Source organism: Thermobia domestica, chromosome 15 (assembly GCF_964235325.1).
Source record: "Thermobia domestica chromosome 15, izTheDome1.hap1.1, whole genome shotgun sequence".
NCBI classification, from domain to species: Eukaryota; Metazoa; Arthropoda; class Insecta; order Zygentoma; family Lepismatidae; genus Thermobia; species Thermobia domestica.
The window spans coordinates 87,466,967-87,489,493 of record NC_137468.1 but is presented as its reverse complement, the minus strand read 5'-3'; the positions used below and the strand labels follow the sequence as shown (position 1 = coordinate 87,489,493).

At 37.0% G+C, this 22,527-nt stretch overlaps 1 protein-coding gene across 1 annotated transcript in view; it reads left to right on the top strand.

The window, feature by feature from the left end:
• Positions 1–10,039: 10,039 nt before the first annotated feature.
• Positions 10,040–22,527, top strand: part of LOC145671124 (trehalose transporter 1-like protein) — an 88,937-nt gene continuing 76,449 nt past the window's right edge. The window contains exon 1 of the mRNA XM_081739919.1: positions 10,040–10,382. The gene's annotated coding sequence lies outside the window, so the exon portion shown is untranslated. The remainder of the gene's footprint in view (positions 10,383–22,527) is intronic.

The following is a 22,527-nucleotide window of genomic DNA, read 5'->3' as shown; positions in this document are numbered from 1 at the left end:
AAATTTGATCGACATTAGTCGGGTGGTTTAAGAAGTATGAGGTCACAAATATTCTTTAAAACAGGTATATATAGAAAAAACGATAAGTCCACCACACGAAGTAGCAAGCAAAATGTTAGGGCCTATAATTTGGTCCCCCACTATGCTACACCACATATTCACTGCGAACCTATGTTGATGTTTATTTACAATGTTACATGAGCATTGTCCACATCCCAGACGTGGCTGTTGTGGCTATTGAACATGTTGACTCTAGTAAACGTTGTCTCATCGGCCCACAAAACTGTTGTTGGGAAATCTGGAATGACAATAGTTTGTTGCACATACCACTGGCAGAATTCTATGTCCAGGATAAGTCCGTGGACAGTATGTAGCGAACTTTCTGCAATTTGTGTGGGTGCAAACTCTTTTCCTGAAGGGCACGGAACGCATTGATATGGGGGGTTTGTTTCGAACGAGCAATGGCACGTATGCTGGTGCCAGGACGGTTCCGTATTGCATCCAATACGTCCTTTTCAAATCCCACTGTTCACATGGTGCAGAAAAAAGTTTTCCACAATTCCACATACGGGGTAGCAGAGATTTATGCAGTCGAGCATCAAGTCTTGGAAAGAGTATAGCTATGTGTTGGATTTCTGATACAAACACCGTAATTCATTGTTGTTTTGGTGTGTATCTCCGTAAACAAGATGAATATCAGCAAGCTCATGTGTAGAGTACTCCTTCAGTGTCTTGTTCGAGAACTCTCAAACAACGGGGAAAGCTTTGTGTTCTGCAGTTGCAAACCGAGATAGAATACTGGACTACATATTCTGCATACAATACGCCTTGGCGCAATTCGTCCACACATAAGCGGAGACACTGAGGACAGAAGAACAATCAACGGTTGACTACACTTTCTACGTAATACGACTAACAGTTGACCAACATTACCAGCACATCTAGTCGAGCTTCTGAATCACTTAGCTAAAATCAATCACAGCGTACTCTGACTGCATACCGTCATTTTTGGATGCATTTCTTCAAAATCTGTACCTGTTCCTATCTTTAATACGTTCTTTCCTGGTTTTCCCCTTTTGTTTTTTTCCATTTGCAGTTATGCCTCAGGAACAAACCATGATTCGACCGAGAATGCACCAAACTAGCAGAGAAGAGGAAACAGGCAAAACTGCGATTGCTACAAAATCCATTGACATCAGACGTGAAACTTCCAAAACTTTTAGAACAAAGAAAACCCGATTTTCGAAAGCTAAAATTAGTGAACTTGAAGATAATAGTAAAAACAAAAACATTCGGGACTTGTATAAGGATAGCAACGAATTTAAGAAAGGCCATTAACCTCGCGCTTATGTATTAAAGAAAATTGACGCAAAAATTCTTACTGATACAGACAGTATATTGAATAGATGGAAAAATTTATAAACACTCAGTCATAAACTAATGTTCGTAGAGAAAGTAAAACGCACACAGCAGAACCGTATATTCCAGAGCCTTAACAAAGAGAAGTAGAAGTGCAATATTTTACATAAAGGTTTACTTAAATAAGTTCTTTTATTAGATTCTACCCGATCTTTCATTTTATCAGTTTCTCCTGTTTTGCATTTAGCGTCGAATTAAAATAATGTTTGTATTACTTTTTACATTAAAAAAAAAGTTTAACGTCCCATGGTTATGCTTCGTATTAAGAGAGACAGTAATAGTGATAATATATATATATATATATATATATATATATATATATATATATATATATATATTGTACCGTGTCCTGCGAAAAGGAACTAAGCGCCACTTTCATACTTTTAAGAAAATTACGTATAAAGATTGATGTCCAGCATTAATGTAGCCGTAATCAAAAGTGAAATTATGTTTCTTTTTTTTTTTTTTTTTTTTTGAAAGGTGTTGGTTTTCCTCTCTTTTTGATTGTGCAAAACGTTCTAATGCTTATCAGGAGCCAATCGTCGCATTTACGTGGATTTTCAAAGTTTGGCGCTTAGTTCATTTTTGCATAACACGGTACAATATATATATATATATATATATATATATATATATATATATATATATATATATATATATATATATATATATATATATATATATATATGATAATGGTGGAATGAAGAAAATAGAATTAGGATTAGAAATTAGATTTCTTGGCTTTCAGCATCCATGGTCATGTTAACCCGTCACCTACACAGTATGTCCGAAAAGTAACAGAACTTTTTTTCCTTACAGATAACCACTAGCTCCATCTATTGACGTAATATATCATGGGAAAGCTGGATATCTGCTCAACAAAACGAAACCACAATCATGAGAACCGATTAACGGAGAGTCAAGTTATAGCAAAAAAAAGTGAGTGTATCTGGTGTCACCTCGTCACAAAAACACGATGAAGCAAAGAGTCAATATTAAATTTTGATTCAAGCTAGGTAGGCCTAAATATTTACACAAAGATTAAAAATGATGAAACAAGTGTATGGTGATGAGTATTTATCTCGTACACGTGTGCTCGAGTGGTATACGCGATTCGGCCGGGACGGTCGTGAGTTCTGACCAATCGGTCAGGAGACAACTCAAAGCCAGGCAGACCGAAACACAAAAATCGCTATGAGTTAGTGGAACAAGTGCGTGAAATGATCGCCCACAATGCGAATTCGACTTGAGATGGATGGCGGACGAATTAAATACGACGAAAGACATGACTCACGAAAGGATTTAAAGAAACGAAAAGTCTGTGCTCGATTTGTTCCGCACACCTTAATTGACAACCAAAAAGTTGCTCGCGTTGGCCTGATTAAAACAACCAGATGGAACAGAACATTCCTGGAATCGATTGTAGATGGTGATGAGTAGACTTCGGATCGATATGCACTAAAAAACGGCAAAATATGCATGCAAATATGCGCTAAAAATCACGAAAATATGCACTGAAAATATGCAAATATGCACTAAAAATTGTAAATATGCACCAATCAAAAGCTAAAGTTAAATGAGGATGTTTTTTTGTTTTTTTTTAATCTTTAGAGAAAAATGCTGTATTACTTAAACTACATATATTTGTGTATATCAATGATGCATTCATGCTGCAATATACAACTATGTAGTTTTCGGTGTTTTCTTGCCAAAACTTTCATTTATTTGTTAAAACATTACTGTACATGGAAAATGTTCCTTCCGTGTCACGGGTCGTTAAGGGACAGTATTTCAAAGAAACAATCCCGATAAGAACTTCCCGATAAATCTGAAATCCGTGCGTCGTTATTCACATTAGACAAGAATTTTATGCCAGAATTTTTCGCGTTTATTGAATGTGCGTTTCGAAGAAATGCCTCTCCGATTGGTCTTGGGGGCGTCTGCTTCGTTATTGAATCAAACAGCTCAAATGCACTGCAAAGACCTAATCATCGCTCTTCTAATCTTGTTATGAACTGAAATGAGTATTGATAAACGCAAGGCCGCTTTTAATGTTTTCAGCTCCGCAAGCGTCCAAGGCTTCTTAAATAAATTTGGTTTATTTTGGGTTCAAACAGTTCACAGTCAGTATGTGAAACTAAAATAAATCTACTTATATATATATATATATATATATATATATATATATATATATACACCGGTATATATATATACCCCTTGACGCTCAGGTATAAACTGGGTAAAATGTATTTCAATCCTGCTTAACACTGGATAAAGCTGCAAACTATGGTTTAGCCCCTCCCTTGATCATATCCTGGATCCGTCATTGCTTTACAAATAATGCGCCAAGTATCTGTGAATAAAGAATACATATACTAAGAGAAGTAAATAAACATTTCTGGCATAAGCACATCATAAAACCTGTCTAGCAAAATTGAACAGGACTCGCAAATATTTCTGTTAAAGGTTTCAATGTTAACCAAGATAACTCTATGCTTAGAAAAATAAATAAGGTACATACATACAATGGACATAGTGAGATAAAATAAAATGTTGTATATAGGCCTAACGTATTCAATTATATTATTTATTTATGCTACGAATTAATACACATAAAACTTACAGTAAACAAACAAACAAAAAAAAAGCCTACATAGGGTTTCAAAGGCCAAGACAAGAAGTAGATGCTATGCCAGGGTGTCTATCGGTCACGAAAGTCCCGAAATGAGAAAACGGTCACGAAAGTCAAGAAATTTAGCTTTTGGGTCACGATTTTTTTTAAATCTGTACAAATATACGTACAGACTGGAAAATTTTGTTCTACAAAACATCAAAATTCACAACCAAAGATGTCTATGGTCGGCTTTAGACGCTATAAAATCGTTACCAAATCGCACGCATGAAAATTCGGCCCAATTCGCATCCAACCTCGCTCTTGAGAATGTTCCGAAATTTTATGGTTTGATAAAGGAAATGTCACGAAATTTCATTTTGGAATTTTAGTAGACACTCTGTATGCCCTTTTCAGCGCTCCTCCCTCTACTTTTGGTTCCCTTTTGATCTATTGTGTATATTATGCTCCTTGTTCCTGTCTCTAGAGCAACTAGAGAACGCGTTATTGGTATTTGCAGATAACTATGTAAATTGCACTTCGTTCAAAAATTCGCACGGTATCTAGGGCCTTACATGGTGGTGGACTAAAGAGTAAATGTGTAGGGTAACAAGTAAACGAAGATCTTTACAGACAACGCAGTTCATATACTTAACCTCTCACAGAATGTCTTAAAAAATTTTAAACACTGTATTACGGAACTTGAAAATTTCTGTTAAAAAGTGTATTTTAATATCCGTTGTTCGCAACACAGGTTCCGCCTAATCAAGAGAATTTAACACAGTTTGTTTTACCTTTAAATTCATGGGATCGTGAAATATTTCCGTTTAAAATAAATTTTCGTTTAATAAAGGGCCTGTTGAAGGCATTTTTTACTGTAATAAAAGTGTATATTAAAAACCCTTATCTTCTTGTTTAAAAGAAAATAAATCCACTTGAAATTACTATTTGTATCCAATTTTCTGCTGCCGTAACTTGTCCTCTTAAACGGCAATAATTTACACTTTAGACTATAATATTGATACTTTAAATGGAATATAGTTATTTAAACAAGGAATAAATGGGAAGAAAGGAAAGTTATCGAAAACATAACTGAAGACTTAGTAGGGAATTCACGTTTGGAAACAGAGGTGTGTATGAAAGCCACACAAGCTTATATTTAAATACTCTCATATTTAGAGCTCATTTTTGAAAAGGTTGTTCATTTCTTCCCGAAATACATTTTTCAACGGTTTCTTTGGGATGAACTCTGTCTAGTATGCAAAAAGAAAGCTACAACTAGGCTGTTTCATAGTTGCGTAAACTTTTTACCAGACTTGAAACTGCTATGAAAATATAAGAGAAAAAAGTTGCTGAAATTTAAGCTTTTGCTGTCGAACAAAATAGAAATGTCCTTTTCTGAAAACAAGCTTACTTACTTTGAAAGTATTACTTGTTTAGCATACACTTTGCAAAATATATTTTCATGTTGATTTGTTAACGTTTCTCAGCTTCAGAAGATAACTTCTAGAAGATTTTTCGAGCCCATTTAGTTGTAGTGCGACACCTTTGTCCAATTTTTGTCCACCCAAGAAAAAAATTATACCATTCAAATTATTAAAGAGGGTCTTTTACAAATGTCGACCACTTCGATCACTTGTAGTTCGACATCATCAAATTTGAGTATAACTAGCTCAGGAATTTTGTCCACCCAAGAAAACAATTGTACCATTTCAATTAACAAAAGAAGGCCATTTAAAAGTTTCGACCACTTCGATCACCTGTGGTAAGACATCTTCAAAATTGAATTTTAACTAGCTAACAAGGAACGGACATGAACGTGCCATCCGGACATCCGAATCAAACCTAGTCTATTCGATAAACATAAAGATATGTTCATGCACAAAAAATTAGGTACCATGGACAACGGAGTAAGGCCCTGTGGTCCATTAACTCCGTTGGTATAAAGAAAATCGCAGTGAAATAGCTATTACATCAACACTGTTCATTGGAAAATCATGGTTTATAGTTCATTCTCTTCAGCATGAAACAAGCTTTCCAGAGGTGCTATGTATTGGGGCCCATAATGCACTTAAACAGGTGAGAAAATGTTGGGAAAATTCTCTCCAAAAATCCCTCCCATCAACTTTGGACCCATATGGACTGGCCTCGGGTAAAAATAGACAATCTAAATGTATCTCGAAAAATAGTATAGGGGATAAGAAATGTGTGTACCAAGTTTTGTATTGATAGACAGAATAGGTATGAGAGAGAAGTGTATATTGTTATACTTGTATACTTTTATTACTTCGATCACATGTAGTCCGACATTTTCAAATTCGAATTTTAACTGGCTCAGAATTTTGTCCTTTTTTGTCCACCCAAGAAAAAAAATTGTACCATTCAAATAAACGAGGGATGGCCATTTAAATTTTCGGCCACTTCGATCACCTGTAGTGCGACATTTTCAAATTTGAATTTTAATTAGATCAGAATTTAGCCCAATTTCCTTACATTTATGTACCATAAAAACTGTACCATTCAAATTAACAAAAGAGGGCCATTCCAAAACTTTGGCCACTTCAATCACCAGACATCTTTAAATTCGAATTCTAACTAGTTTAGAATTTTCCCTATTTTTTGTAGATTTTTGTACCATCAAGATAGCTGAAATTCGAATTTGAAAATGTCTCACTACAGATAATTTCAGTGGCCAAATTTTAAATGACCGTTCCTGGTTTATTTCAATGGTACAGAATTTATTCTTGGTGGTACTAAAATGTTTAAAAATTCGACACAATTCTGAGCTAATTAAAATTCAAAATTTTAAGATGTCGCACTACAGGTGATTGAAATGGCCGAAATTTTGAAATGATCCTCCCTCGTTTATTTGAATGGTACAAATTTTTTTCTTGGGTGGACAAAAAATGAACAAAATTCTGAGGTAGTTAAAATTCAAGTTTTAAGACGCCGCACTACAGGTGATCGATGAGGACAAATTTGGAAATGGCCCTCCCTCGTTTATTTGAATGGTACAAATTTCTTTCTTGGGTGGACAAAAATTGGACAAAATTCTGAACTAGTTAAAATTTGAATTTGAAGATGTCACACTACAACTAAATGGACCCAGATTTTTCTTTTGGCATTTTTATACTGCCACAAGACCACACAATTTCAAATACACACACACACACACACACACAACAGTAACAACTTCTGCGATGGATGGCTTGGAAATTTTGTTGTGGGTGATTTGACACCGTTATTTATATCTTCTTTCAAAAAGGTGAAAGTCACGCATCATTGCCGGGAGGATGAATCACTCACCCTTTTGTTATTCTTTCACATGACCTTGGAAGATATTCTAAACCGACAACAATCAACCATTTTAAGTTCTTGAGTCTAATTTATATTAGAAACTTGAAATTCCATTTATGAGGAAAGTTGTTGGACGTTAAAAATTATGCCTTTAGATATGCATTTATATGCAGTAACGACATAAACATGCACTAACCTCCGAAATATGCAAATATATGCACTATAAAACTCTGTTATTTTACCGCAAAACACCTGAAACGAATTTCTGTTTAAAGAGCATATCAATATCACATCAGGAAAAAACATGCAAATATGCAAAAATCCGAAGCCTAGTGATGAGACATGGTGTTTCAAGTACGACCCACAAACAAAACGCCAAAGTACTACATGGAAGTCCCCAGGTTCTCCGAAAGTGAAAAAAAAAAAATGCGTTTTCAAAAGTCATGTGAGAAGACAATGTTGATTGTTTTTTACGATTCCGAAGGGGCATTATACTTCGGAAATTCGTTCCACAGGGTCAAACTGTTAATGTTGAATATTATCTGGGTGTCATGGAGCGTTTGTGAAAGCGAATGTTTCGCGTAAGGCCAGGGTATCGACTGCCAGGCAGTTGGTCTTTATTGCACAACAATGCACCGTGTCACAGAACAGTCGCAGTTCATGATTTTTGGCTAAAAAAAAATGTATGTGCTTCCATATCCTCCGTATTCGCCTGATTTATTGTCGTGTGACTATTTTCTGTTTCCAAAATTACAGTTGGCCATGAAAGGAACATTTTATTTTAATGTTACACACGTCCAGTCTGCCGTGAAGAGAGTCATTGAGGTGATTCCGAGAAAGAACATTAAAACCTCTATACTAGCATTAGTTGAACATGCCCAGCGGTGTATTGATGCGGAAGAGGTGTATTTTGAATAACAAGAACTACGGTTGGTAAAATACCTAATTCGTTTTGTTTAATTTTTAAAAGTTCCGTTATTTTACCAACATACTGTGTATGAGGGATAACGTCCCCTCGGCTATCACACTGCCCGGGAAATTTAGGAGTCGTAAAGGCATGAAGAAGGAAGGAAGCGGCTTGTGACCATTATGTGAGGTACTATCCTGGCATTTGCTCGGTGTGGATGAGGAAAATCCAGAAAAATCTCACTCAGGATGACTGACCTGAAAAAGCTTTTACACTCTTATCGAACGAATATCCTCACCGGGAATCGAACCCGGCACCGCTCCCACCAAAGGTAAGAAAGACCGTTCGTGACTATGGTACGCGGGACCACATAAAGAAAGTAGTAGAAAACGGACAACTTCGAGAAAACTCACACAAATGGTGTTCTTCCATCATAAAGTCCAATTGTTGCGTGCTGGAGTTTTATTATTACTATTCTCCACAGTAATTATCATCAATTATTATTTCTTTGATTTTTCTTTCATTTTTTTAGATATATTCGATAGTTGAAATGAAAATGAAATGGAATCTTTTACGTACCACGATTATGCTGCGTGGGCTAAAGCAAAGGAGATGCTGAAGATGAGAATAAATGAAACAATGGAATGAAGAAAGTAAGGGAAAATGCGAGAACCTCGAGAAAACTCACGCACATAGTAGTTGTCTACCACAAAGCCCACTTGACGCGAACTGGTAGTCACGTCAATTGAATTGAAATACAGAACACGAAAATTTAGTGAAATAAAACAGATTTAAAAAATTGAATAGCTCAAAGGGAAATTGAATGAACTAAGTAAATGTCAAAATTATGCAATCTTGCAGCTTCGTGACCCTCTTAATTTTAAGGGTCCCTGAGCGATGTACGGGCTGCACCCCGTCTCAGTGGACCTGCGTACAGTTTGACGTGGGATTCGAACCATTTGAGGTCCGCTAGGAATCAAAGCTGGGTCTTTCGCACCAAAGACGCGTGCGCTGACAGTATAGCCACAAAAGTACTCAGGTACTTCAGAAATTCTCTGTAGTATTAACTTCTAAATCTTCTTTGGAACTCAAACTCGCTGATTTTTTCCCCTTTTCATGCGCTCCGACTACGTGGCTGCTTCCGGACTCCGGCACCCACACAAATAACCTTATGGTTGCGCCGCAACCACAAGATTTTTAGTTTGAATCCGGGCTTAAACCCGTTTCTCCTGCGTTTGTCAGCCGTGTTACCAACTGAGCTAGGGCAGGGCAGCCCCAACTTATCCTTATAGTCATGGGCGAAGTTAGGAAATGTCTTCTGGGGGTACAGACCTTTTGTCTGCTGGGGGCACGGTAAATACAAATGAGAATTGGAGGATCTTATACGTGGTATTTTTATTTTTTTGTCAAAAAATAGGGGCAATGCCCCCTATGCTCCTCATAGCTCCGCCTATGCTTATAGTACCGGTATATTTTACTTCATCAGAGCACAGACCTTTATGATAGTGTTCATAAAAGATTTTAACTAAAAATAAATCAATCAAATATCGAGACTTCCATGAAAACCTATAGGCTAATACGTCCCACCATTGATATTCACCCACATAAATTTTGGAGAGTCGGCGCCGTTGCCCCTTTTAATTCATAAACAGTAAAGTACACGTTTCGTTCTTGCATATATTTACTTACAGTAGGTCATGTAGACTGGAATGAATAGTATTTTCAAGGAGAGAAGAAAGTGGTCATGTTTCCTCGCTGATGTCAACACTGACAAATTCTTTCTTTTTTTCTTCCAGTCTTAGCGAATCACGTGCGGCTACCTTGGCTTTCGGCCACGTTCAGGGATAATATTGCACTCGTGCTGAGTACGGTTTTTGTTTTGCATTCCGCACTAAAGAGTGAAGAACGTAGCATATCTTGGTAGTACCTGCTGTTAAAGTTCCGCAGGAAAATATCTATACAATATGTAGTGACGTGATTTTCTGGTTCGTTCACTGCATACGACAGTGGCTTGTCATTACAAGGATAATGTGTTTGTGATATTAAGTTATTATTTCCTGTGATAATCTTCAGCGATATTATCAACAACAGATACATTGTGTATGTGTGTGTATGTGTTTTTAAAACGTTATCAATATTGGGAATGAAGTAAGTACATTATTTTATAATTCACGCGTTAAATAGTATGACCTTAATTTGATCAATGTTATTTTTTATTTAATCATTTTTACTAGTGTATCTCCGAGAACGCGGAACGTCAAAGGAATTGCCTTGACCTTAATATGAACGAGACGATGTAAATAAATAGCAGGAGACATCCAACTTCTAAGTCAAAACTATGAATATCTTGTTTGGAATTAGACACTTTTGGCTTGCTATATACGAACATCAACTCAAAATTTAATAATAATAATAATAATAATAATAATAATAATAATAATAATAATAATAATAATAATAATAATAATAATAATAATAATAATATCTTTATTAGTATCTTTGGGGGGCGCGATGGCTCAGTGGTAGAGCGTTCACCTCCGGTGCTTGGGGTTCCTGGTTCGATCCCAGCTCGCGCCGTGTGGACTTTGTGGTGGACAAACACCGTGCTCGTGGGTTTTCTCGGGGTTCTCCCGTTTCCTACCACTTTCTTCATTCCACCATTTCACTCATTTCTCATTATCACCGTCTCCTTTAGCCTAACCGGCATAATCGTGGGACGTTAAACTTAAAGATTTCATTTCATTTTATTAGTATCTTTATTTTAAAAAATGAACTCTTTCAGTTAACGTCCCACAATTATGTCCTTTAGAGTAAGAGAGGGATGATTAAAACAAGTGAATAATAATAGAAGAATTGGTGGAATGTAATGTGGGAGAAAACTCACGGACACGATGTTGTCCACCAGAAACTCACTTGGCCTGGGAGCAAACCAAGGACTTCACGTACAAGAGGTGCCACTGAGCCACCGTGCCCGCTATATTTTAACAAGGAGACTGATCATTAATGAAAAGAAATGGAAGAAATTGGTGGAATGATCATGTGGGTAGAAACGGGAGATTCTGTAGGAAAACCACGGACATTATTTTGTCCTCTACAAACTCACATGGCCTCGTATTGAACTAAGGACCTCCCCCCTCCTTCCATAGGCATCGTGCCTTTCTAAAACTGCAGATTCTACTGTGCTAACCTGGTAATACATTTTGTTCGTCTTTGAACCGGCTAGTATACCTCTACGTGTTTATTAAATTGGAATTTAGCGTCCGTTTTTGAAATACTAAGATCGCTGTGCTTTTATGTCACCGAGCCAATATGAAACATGCACCTACAGCCACGGAATCTGAATCACGTGACCTCCCATCGGGTATCAAACCCAGATATTCCGCGGCGAAGGCTCATACTCGTGTTTGCGTTCAGTTTGTGTAGTTCCGTGTCCGAGTTGGAGTCTAGTGTCCCTTTTCATCATCAGCACCGTGGCTATATGAGATGTTGACATATAGTTTAAGGTGGAATCCGAATAACCGTAATGCGTTCTAGCGGAAATAGAATCCGCTTTTTATAGATACATATTTAAGATAATTCTGAAACCAACTTGTATTGAGAATCCCGACTGAAGAAATGAATTGTAATCACATTCAATTTGTCATTTCAATCCATGTTTTGAAGTACCGGTATATTTCTTTCCGAAGTTAGGTTCCTTTGTGTTCTATTGCGTTTCTTTTCTGTAGTCTTTAAAAAAAAAAATACTGGGTATATTTGGGTTGGGGAAAATTCCAACAATTCTGCTTTAAAATTAAATCTTCAAATAATGACCCACAATTGTGCTCTTTAGCCTGAAAGAAACGGTTGATTAAATGAAAGTTAATAATTATGAAAGAATAGGTCGAAAGAAAATGTGGGAGAAAACGGAAATACTGTGGGAAAGCCTAAATATAGGCCTATATATGATGTTCATCACAAACTCACATGGATTGGGATCGAACCAGCGACCTTTCGCATGAGAAATGAGTAGTCTGCTACTGATCTACCTGCTCTCCTGTAAGTACTGTCTTATGCAATGTGCACAAATAAACGACAACAAACTTTGATTAACTAAGCCAGTGGTTCCCCACCGGTGTGTTGTACAGTCCCATATAATGTGTCGTGAAATTTTAAAATTTAATGGACAAATTAGAATCAATTTAGAGACAGACTGTCCTCGAATGGCAGCAAACATGCCCAGTACCACCTCTAGTAGCAGAGACAACTTGCAAAGCGCTTGCTGTAAGCTTTAATTCCGAGTAGGCCAAGCTTGCATGGTTGCATCTAGCTTGATTGGAAAACTTGCAAGCATGCCGCAAGCTGGATTCCAGTAACGAAATTACATTGGGGCAACCTTTCATTCAGTGTTTCATTCAGGCTTGACGCAAGAGTTTTAAAAGTCAAGTAAAGTCAATAGGCAATGAACGGCCAGTGATACTATGACGCTTTGCGAAGGATCGATTAATAGTTTACTTGCAAGTACAACAAAAGGCAGATTATATGAAAGCATGTGTTTCAAGTGCAAGCGTAGAAAACCAAAAGCCAAGCACACGCCAACTGGCCGAAAGCTTTCTTGCTACTAGGGACATAGAGTCAGTACTTTATAGAAACGTTTAATTTTTTACACTACTATCAGTGGCGTTTGCAAGGGGAATTTCGAGGTTTTAACCTCTTGCGCAAGCTAGCAAACTAAACGCACACATACACAGGGGACTTTTGAGACACCCTCTGTGTATATATATATCTTGTTCTGATATAATACTAGTTTCAATTCTTGGTGAACCCTCTCCACCATGAAACTCTGTATAGCCACTGACTATTCTATTATAATTTATATTAGCATTAAATCCAACAAGTGTGTCACGGTGTCAGTCGAAAACGATTTAGAACCATTGTCATAAGATGTTGCGAAATTTTAGAATTTAAAAGCCATGAATTTAAGATCAATTTGAGACAGGGGGCCGCAGTGGCTCCGTGGTAGAGCGTTCACCTATAGTGCGTGGGGTCTCTAGTTCGGGGCACTCGGTCGAAAAAGTGTAAAAAGTTTTTTCAGGTCAACCATCCTGAATGAGGTTTTCCTGAGTTTTCCTCATTCTCACCTTCCTTCCCCAATCCTTTCTTCCTCTCCTTTCCCTGGTTAGTGTGTTCACCAAGGGACGTCATCCCTCATTCGTGATGGGCTAACGTGGTCATAGATGCAAAAGCCCGAAAATCTAAATCCTAAAATGGGGTCCCTGGTTCGATTCCAGCTCGCACCAGGTGAGTTGAGTTGAGTTAAGTTGATTTTGAGTTTAACGTCCCGTTCAGCAGCGAGGCTATATGAGACATGGACCTAATCCGAACCACATGAGCTCCCGCCGGAAATCGAACCCGGGTCTTCCACGCCAAAGGCGCATACGCTAACCGCTTAGCCACGAAGGAGCTTTCGCACCAAGTGAATCTTGTCGTGAACAAACACCGTGTGCTTGGGTTTTCTCGGGATTCTCCCACTTCATTCCACCATTTTATTGATTTCTCATGACCGTCTCCTTTAGTCTAGCCGGCATATACGTGGGACATAAAGCTTAAATATATTACTTCATTTTTTTTCAAGTTTGAGTGACTATACCAGTTAACTCCTTCAGCGGCAGCAACAATGCTCCGTACTGCAGAGTCACTACTTAATAGCAGCTGACAGGCTTACACTTTGCACTATAAATTAAAATATTATTAATAAACCACCAGATAAGTGTGTCACAATATTATGAACCTTCAGTGTCCTCAGTCAAGGCAAGTATGGAACCACTGAACTAAGTTATCAATAAAAAGTTTACAGGAATGAAGGATCGATAACAACATTACATAATTTACTTTTCTGGAATGCCTAGCTTGTCATTGTGCTTTTATCATATGACATTGATAAAGTACTTCTTTTATGATTAAATTAGATATATTCTGATAAATATTAAGTTGTATAAAGAGTATTGAGCCTTGGGGGGCCAAAATTGAGAAATATTTTTATTTTGATTTAAAACGAACATTATGAAACCACGTATACACCATTTGTTCAATGACCTGCTATTTGATCGGCAACATCGTAACCCCGTTGCTGTTGAACTTCTGGTGTTTCTGGTTAAAAAAAAAAAAAAAAAAAAAAAAAAAAAAAAGTGATACGTGGCTATCACAGATCTCTTTTGGAACTAATTTAACACCATTCAGAGAGTTCTTCAGAGAATGAGACAAATGATAACCTGGTGGTGACAGGTCCAAGCTATACGGTGGATGCATTAAACAACTAGTCAAGTTCTTTCAATTTTTGATTGGCTTTTAAAGATGTATGCAGTGTGACGTTGCCACCCAAGCATCTTGGTATACGACATCTTTTCTATTGGCCAGTTCTGGCCGCTTCTTTTGAATGCTAGGTGCGCTCGCTTTAATTGTCGATAGCACATGTATCATTCTGCCCGGTGGCAGCAGCTCGTCAATCACGATGTCCTTCCAATCTCACCAAACGTAAAGCATGACATTCCTGGGTGCTTGTGTAGCGTTTGTCACAGCCTATGAAGCGTCTTCTCAGTTCTACCACTATCTTTTTCCACATTGTTGCCGTAGCTAATCCACTCATGATCAACCGCTTTAAAAACAGCTTGAGTTCTTTACATTTCAGTATAGATTCGCAGATAGAAATTCGATCGTTCAAATGTTTTTGAATCAGATCATGTGATTCGAAGGGCGCCGATCCTGCCTTCCCCCAAAGCTTATGTCGGCCCCCTATTGTATTTATGAATATACAATATTTGGCATAATTTGAATGCAATTTGTCTTAAAATCCTCATATATATACCTTTTGCCTCTGATTGGGCCCTCCAAAATTTACAGAGAAATCGGCGCCCTTGTGTGATACTCACACATCGAGCTTCTTTTCGCAGCCAGCTTTCTCCGAATGGTTTAACACTGTTTGGTGATAAATGTTTAGGTCATTAGCGATACATGCCTGCTTACATGTTGATCTTGCTCTCTCTTTTTTTTTTTTTTTTTTTTTTTTTTGTCAGAATATCTTCCAGTTTTGCTCTGATTGGTCGCCCACTGCGAGAAACATCTTTGACATCGAAATTTTGCACAACGAAAGCGACTGAACCATCTTTGTTTGTTATGTTTGCTAATGTGTACCTTGCCTATAAACAGCCCAAATATTTTCACGGGCCTACCCAACATTTGCGCCAATATCGAAATGAAAATGTAAAATATGCCGCAATTTTGCGAGAAGTCCATACATCTCCAGGGCGCAATATCTTACTTCTGATTTTAAACATTTTAACACTTTTTTGCAGAATTACAAACTTCAACTATTATATGACGTTAGGACAGACACTCTGCGACTCATATACTCTGAGATTTGGGACACTAATGCTATCTCTTGTACAAAAAGGCTCAATAAGTCTACGCCAGACTACCTTATGTATAGCATTTAGACGGTTTACCAAGAGGCACAGAGGCTTTCTATAGGTATTAGCATAAAAGTCAATCATTCTGGCTGTGACCTGTACTACACTGAGAAAAAACCGTTCTCCGGACAGCGGTATATTGAAGAAACATGCGGAACCCTCTTGCTTACTACAGAAATCAGTATGAAGCATACGTTATCCATATGCTACATACGCACACTGCCCTTAGATGGTACATCATGCCGTTGCAGGATGTCTGACATCTAACAGTCTTCCGTATTTTACATACATATACATATGTTACAATCGTCAGCTATATATTATATACGTCCATTTGTATGCGTGATCCTGACCACCTATATTGTTTTATACGGAAAATACGTACAGATAGAACGCTTATACAGAAAGTATTATAAAACATGCGTTTTCAGTTATACGTTTGCTGTACGTTAAGTCCAAAAACTACAGGAATTACACATGTAACCTACTTAAGTACACGCCTACATTTTTTTTTTTCAGTGTAGGCTTATAGAGAATGCGCATCATTTCCATATTATATTGTTTTGATAAGCTCATAAACACTTGGAGCACATAAACATCAACACTTTTATTTGGGAGCAGGGAAAAGTTAAATGACAATCTTTCCAGTGTTTACATTTGTTGTCAAGATATACACAAGGCACGTTCCATTCGTTGGCAGTATATACGCAGTGACATACGAAAGGTAATTTCTAGATTTTAAATCCCCTTGAGCAAAATATTATGCAAAAATAAACATTACCATATTAAGATTATACAAACACCTAAAATTATATGTTTCGCCTTTTGACTTAACTTCTGCGTACGCCACTGTGTATATATAGAGAGGTATTTTAAGTCATTTTCAACTCGTATAATATATCTTTAACAGTCTTATGTGTAGCCTATCTTGTAGAGTGTGAAATATCATGTTAGAATGTAAATATACTGACTTGAAAAAAAAGGAACGTAAATAATTTGGTCCCTGGTATAATAGGTTCCTGCACGCCAGGCTTAGAAATTTTAAAAGAACTAATAGTGCCAAATTGTCAAGTCGAGCCTTCTACATTAAAATGCCTCTGGCCGAGACTCTATCTATATGTTTGGTCAGAATTCTCTCGTTTCCTCCTAACATCTCACTTTTCAATATGTTTCATAATCAACTTGCGCTTGTCACACATCATCATTAGCATGAAAAATATAAGAGCAGACCGATATGCTAGTAAAGGTTTACTATTCGCAGATTTCGTAATCGTTCCGTGATTATGCACCGAGGCTAAGGGAGACAGTGATAATGCGATGGATGGTAATGGTGGAATTGCCGTCGGTTTCGGCGTATATTTATACCATCAACTTAAATATTCAGTTCTTAATTTTTTTCTTTTCCCGATTCTTATTTGTTTCTGGTGCTTATTGGAATAAAAAAAAATGTGAAAGATTTTTCGATAAATGTTTAAGCAGGGTATTTTGAGAAAAAAAAAAAGCATTAACATTAGTTAAGTGAAGCACAAAGAAAGAAAATAACGGAATTGACATTTAGCTCTTTACAGAAAATAAAATAGTCTATTATACAGTGATCAGCCAGAACATTATGACCACCTACCTAATAGTCGGTGTGTCCACCTTTGGCATGGATAACAGCGGCGACGCGTCCTGGCATGGAAGCAATGAGGCCTTGGTAGGTCGCTGGAGTGAGTTGGCACCACATCTGCACACACAGGTAACCTAATTCCCGTAAATTAGGCCAGGATCCATTCATCCCTCATCTTCTTGCCGAGAATGCTCTAAAACCTAAATTAGACCGGGATCCACTCACCCCTCATCTCCTTGACGAGAAAACTCTAAAATCTAAATTAGGCCAGGATCCACTCATCCCTCATCTTCTTGCCGAGAATGCTCTAAAACCTAAATTAGGCCGGGGTCCACTCATCTCCTTGCTGAGAATGCTCTAAAACCTAAATTAGGCCGGGATCCACTCATCCCTCGTCTACTTGCCGAGAATGCTCTAATATCTAAATTAGGCCAGGATCCACTCATCCCTCATCTTTTTGCTGAGAATGCGCTAAAAACCTAAGTTAAGCTAGGATGCACTAATGCATCAATAATCGTCCAACTCGGTGCAACGGTCAAGGAGGAGTTAGCGAGCAAAACATTGTCTCATTCAATTTTATTTAATTCATTGGTTGAAGTCTAATCTCTCTTGTCACAACCGAAGCTAAAAGAGACGGGCTTGTTTACAGTCGGATCCGTATCACTGCTCAGGTTTTATCCGAGGCGAGTACATCGACCAGGTATCAAACCTTGAACTACGAGAACGGAAAGCATACGTGATGGTGATGAAAGAAGTACGCAGGGGCGGATCCAGGACCGACTTCCGGGGGGCGGTGGGTTGTCATACTGCTACTTTTAAGGGCTCCAAACTTTGGGATGGATTTTATTTATATATATAAAATAAAAAAGCTTCCTCTTCTGGGAGGGGGGCGATCGCCCCCCTGGATCCGCCCCTGGAAGTACGTCTCAAGTCTTAGATGTAGTGGTATTAAATAATTTTTACTTCCATGTAACTGAATAATTTATGCGCGTCGCCAGACTAGATCCCCCAATGGAGCACAGAAATTTTTAAGTTGAACGTCAGTCTAGAAAACCAGAAATATAGTGGTTGTAAACAAGGGTAAGTGGATCTGAAAAGGGAGGGGGACGGTAGGTAGCGGCATGACGTCACACCGTCCCCCAGCCTATCTTTGCTCATTGTATTTTTTAGGAACTGGGGGGACGCCGTACATATTTTATGGAAGTGAAGGGACAGCGTCCCCCCCTACTTTTACCCCTGGTTGTAAGTTGATACGCCTGATCAGCATCTTTGAACTGAATATGTGCAATCTGAGTTGTTATAGTAATAACAGGTCTTTCCTTAATAAAATAGGCTCTTTCTTTTTGGTAACACAATATACCCTTCGCCCTTAGTAATAAAATGGACCCTTTGCTGTTAGCAATAAAACAAACCCTTCTCCCTTAGTAATAAAATAGTTTCTTTGCCTTTAATAAAAGAGGTTTGGTTTCCACTAATGTAATGAGCTAATCCCAAGGGAAGTTTATACCTATAATAAAAAACTATTTCAATAATTTTGATAATCAATTCACGTATATTTCGTAGAAAAATTGGGTATCTAATTAAAGTACTGCGGTAGAACCGGAAAAGTGGATTTAAAGAAAAAAGTTAAAAGCGCTATAAAGTGGAAAATGATAACAATAAAGTGCTTAAAGGCAGAAAACAATTGATTACTATTATTTATAAAAAGGTTTTGAAATCCCGCCAAGGCGAACATATACAAGACCTCATAAAGTAACCATCGAAACAGTTTTATGTAAGGCAATAATTTATTCGGTTCGGACGATTTCAAGAAATCTTTAAAATGATAACAGTAATAGATTGTTTTCTACATTTAAGCGCTTTCTTAATATTATTTTCCTTTTTATTTTTTGTGCTTTTGTTTTCTGCCTTTTAGTGTTTTTAAGTCTCTTCATGTCTTTTAAATTTATTTATTTATTTACTTTTTTAAACAGTTAAATATACTGGATCAAGTTATTATATTGATACGTGTAATACATAGCTTCAGTGAACTAAATGAAGATTGCATCACACTTCACGAATACATTTTAGTTGAATAGACAGTGATAAGGATAGTTGGTAGTCAAGACGAGCAATGAAATAATAATAGCCCTACTTGAGTCTCATGATGATTCTCGTTTGAAAGACCACAAATATGCTTCTGACAATGAGTGTGAGTACTATTGAGTCCATACGCTTTTGTACGTAAGGAATTTATAATTACACTACCAGAGTAAAGACGATTTGAATCGACAATTACTTTCATGAGAACAATAGGAGTACCTGGTACCACGATGTACTCAACAAGTTAACCTTCACTTTTAATACTAGTCCCCCGCTTGTTTGATAGTGATTTACAGCTGAAAGCGAGGATGTAAAAAAAAAAAAGCAATGTGAGAAAGGTTTGGCATCTGAATGACGTCAAAGACCATAAAGAATATGTATGGGTGTACAATACATTCAAAGAGAAATTCGTTTGTTTATAGCTTCACTCAGGTCTCTGGCATCATAAGTGTCTCTTACATTTCTATGGAAAGGAATCAAAAAGACTAGCGACGTCCTCCTACAGGAGCTTCAATTCAAAATTAACTTTCGCTCAAAGTAACGAAGCTTACAAAACACTTCAAATTCTACAATATAATTGCTATTTAACGAAAAAATGTCGATAGATGAAATAGCGATAGATAGATATCATTAAATGCAGTTTTCCGAGATAATCCAGCTAAACCAATTTTGCGAAATAAACATTACAAAAAAAGTTTAAAAAATTATACTGTACAATAAACGCCATCTGTTAATTTTGATTTGATTTCAATTTAACGTCTTTTTCGGCAACGAGGCTATATGAGATGTGGAACTCAGCTTAACGTGGGATCCGAACCGCATGTGCTTCCGCCGGGAATCGAACTTTTGTCTCCTAGGGCAAAAGCGCGTATACAATTCACGTAGTCACGAACAACTTATTGTTATTAAGTATTCTGGCTGTTGGTAGGTCCTGGAACTATTATTATTATTATTATTATTATTATTATTATTATTATTATTATTATTATTATTATTATTATTATTATTATTATTATTATTTTAGGTTTGGGGCTGGAAATGTTCCTTTCAGTTTTCCCGATCTTCAGCTTCCTCTTTAAACTCCTAATATTGTCTTTTATTTTTCAAATTATCAATCAGTTGTGTTATTCTCCTTCCTATTCCTAGCTTTTCTTTCATCTTTCATTCTACAGCGGTATAAGAAAGACAAATTTTTCAAGATGTGTCCAGTCCAGTTGGCCTTCCTACGAAGGATGCTGGCTAAAATTCTCCTCCTCTCTCCTATTCGTTTTAAAACGTCTTCTTTGTTACTCTCTGCGTCCATTTTATCTTCTCCGTCTTCTCCATCACATTTGGAACCGTACTAAATATTTCTTCTCTAACTTCCGTAGTGTCCAAGTTTCTGAACCATACAGTCCAATGCTCCAGATATAGCACTTGACCAACTTCTTCCTAAGTCCAATATTGAACCTGCTAGTTAAAAGTGATCTTTTTTAGTTGAATGATTTTTTGGCTATGACAGTTCGTGACCTAGGATCCGCACTACGTGTGCTCTCACAGGGAATCGAACCCATCTCTCCTAAGTCAAAGGCGCGTATGCTACCCACCTAGCCACTACCCACTTATTAAGCTGAAATTGGTACTGAAGTATACATTACTCAATGTTTTTATTATGAATATGCAGTATAGTTAATGAAGTATGACCAAGGTTGATTTATGATTTTTTTAACTCAAAGTTTTTTTTATACAGGGGAAGATGGGGCAAGATGATACAGTTGTTTTTTTTATCACGTGGTGAAAGCACTATTCATCGCAAGTCGTAGCTTTTACACCAACAGAAAGATTCATAATTCTAGTAAAAACGAACAAATTGGTATTGATGTTTCTCAGTGGTTGCTGAGGGATATTTTCTTTTAATGACTAGGTTAAAAATATCATCTTACCTCACATACCGGAGCAAGATGATATTAATACTAGAGCAAGTTGATACAATATTAGTACTTTCCTTACATATAAATAACACTAGTTAACAAATTTAAACTTTTTGTTTGTTACATGAGAAAAATCACCTGATCTTAAAGGAACATTTTACGCTGAATTCGAATATGCACTCGGTTTCTCTCCATCACGTACAGTTTTCCCGTAACAGAGGGATTTTCGGGAAATTCCCTCAAAAATTTCCCTTTTTCAGATATTTTATTCCCCTAGCTCCTGTCCCCTTACATATAGTAACATAGAAATTATACCTAAGTATACCTTGATTTATATTTAATAAACCCTAAAAGTTTCGTAAAAACCTCTTTGTTCTTTCTAGAGAAATAAATATATTTGTATGTATACTGTGTGCACTGTTTATTGCACCTGATAGTAATGCTTTCAGATCTCCTGAGTTGGGGTAAAAACGATTTGCTTTATTACTACAAACACAGACATAAAAATGAATATTTACAATAGTCAACAATACACTTGTATTGCTCTCTGTAAATTAGAAACGTGTATAAAAATAGAATGTACTTCCAACGTATATATTTTTTTAAACGTACAGTATATGTATATCTTAATACATATATATACAGTTCTCCAAGTTTTTTTCGTTTTGTTCATGAAATGGTTATCAATATTTGTTATCAAATGTAACAGAATGCAAAAGAAAGAAAGAATGGAATACAGACTCATTGTTGACAACAATGAACTAATGCAGTCTGAATTTTCCACTACGGTATCGTTTCCCCCCTCCCCCCGCGCATTTCATTCTTTCTTGTGTTCTTGACACCTGGTGAGGGAGTTTTGTACATTTTTATATTGACGTGTGGTTTAACACTACTTCACTTTCAAAGTTATCTTTGCTGCTAAGAGTGCTTTCATGTTTGATCTTAACGGCATTATACCCAACTAAGACCAGAAGTTTAGTTTGTGATCAGTACAATGGCGTCAAGAGGACGGCGTTCGTGTGTTAACTCACCAAATAGTTTTTGTTATGTGTGTGGCCAGTTTGTAGTTAAAGGACAGTGTAGATCCATTACGCCATCGGTGAAACAAGCATATTATATATATTTCGGATGTCGTGTGGGAGATCAGGACAAAACTTGGGCATCCAACATAATTTGTACGTCGTGCTACGTCACTTTACTTGCATGGGCCAAAGGGAAACGGAGGTTCATGAAATTTGCTGTACCAAATT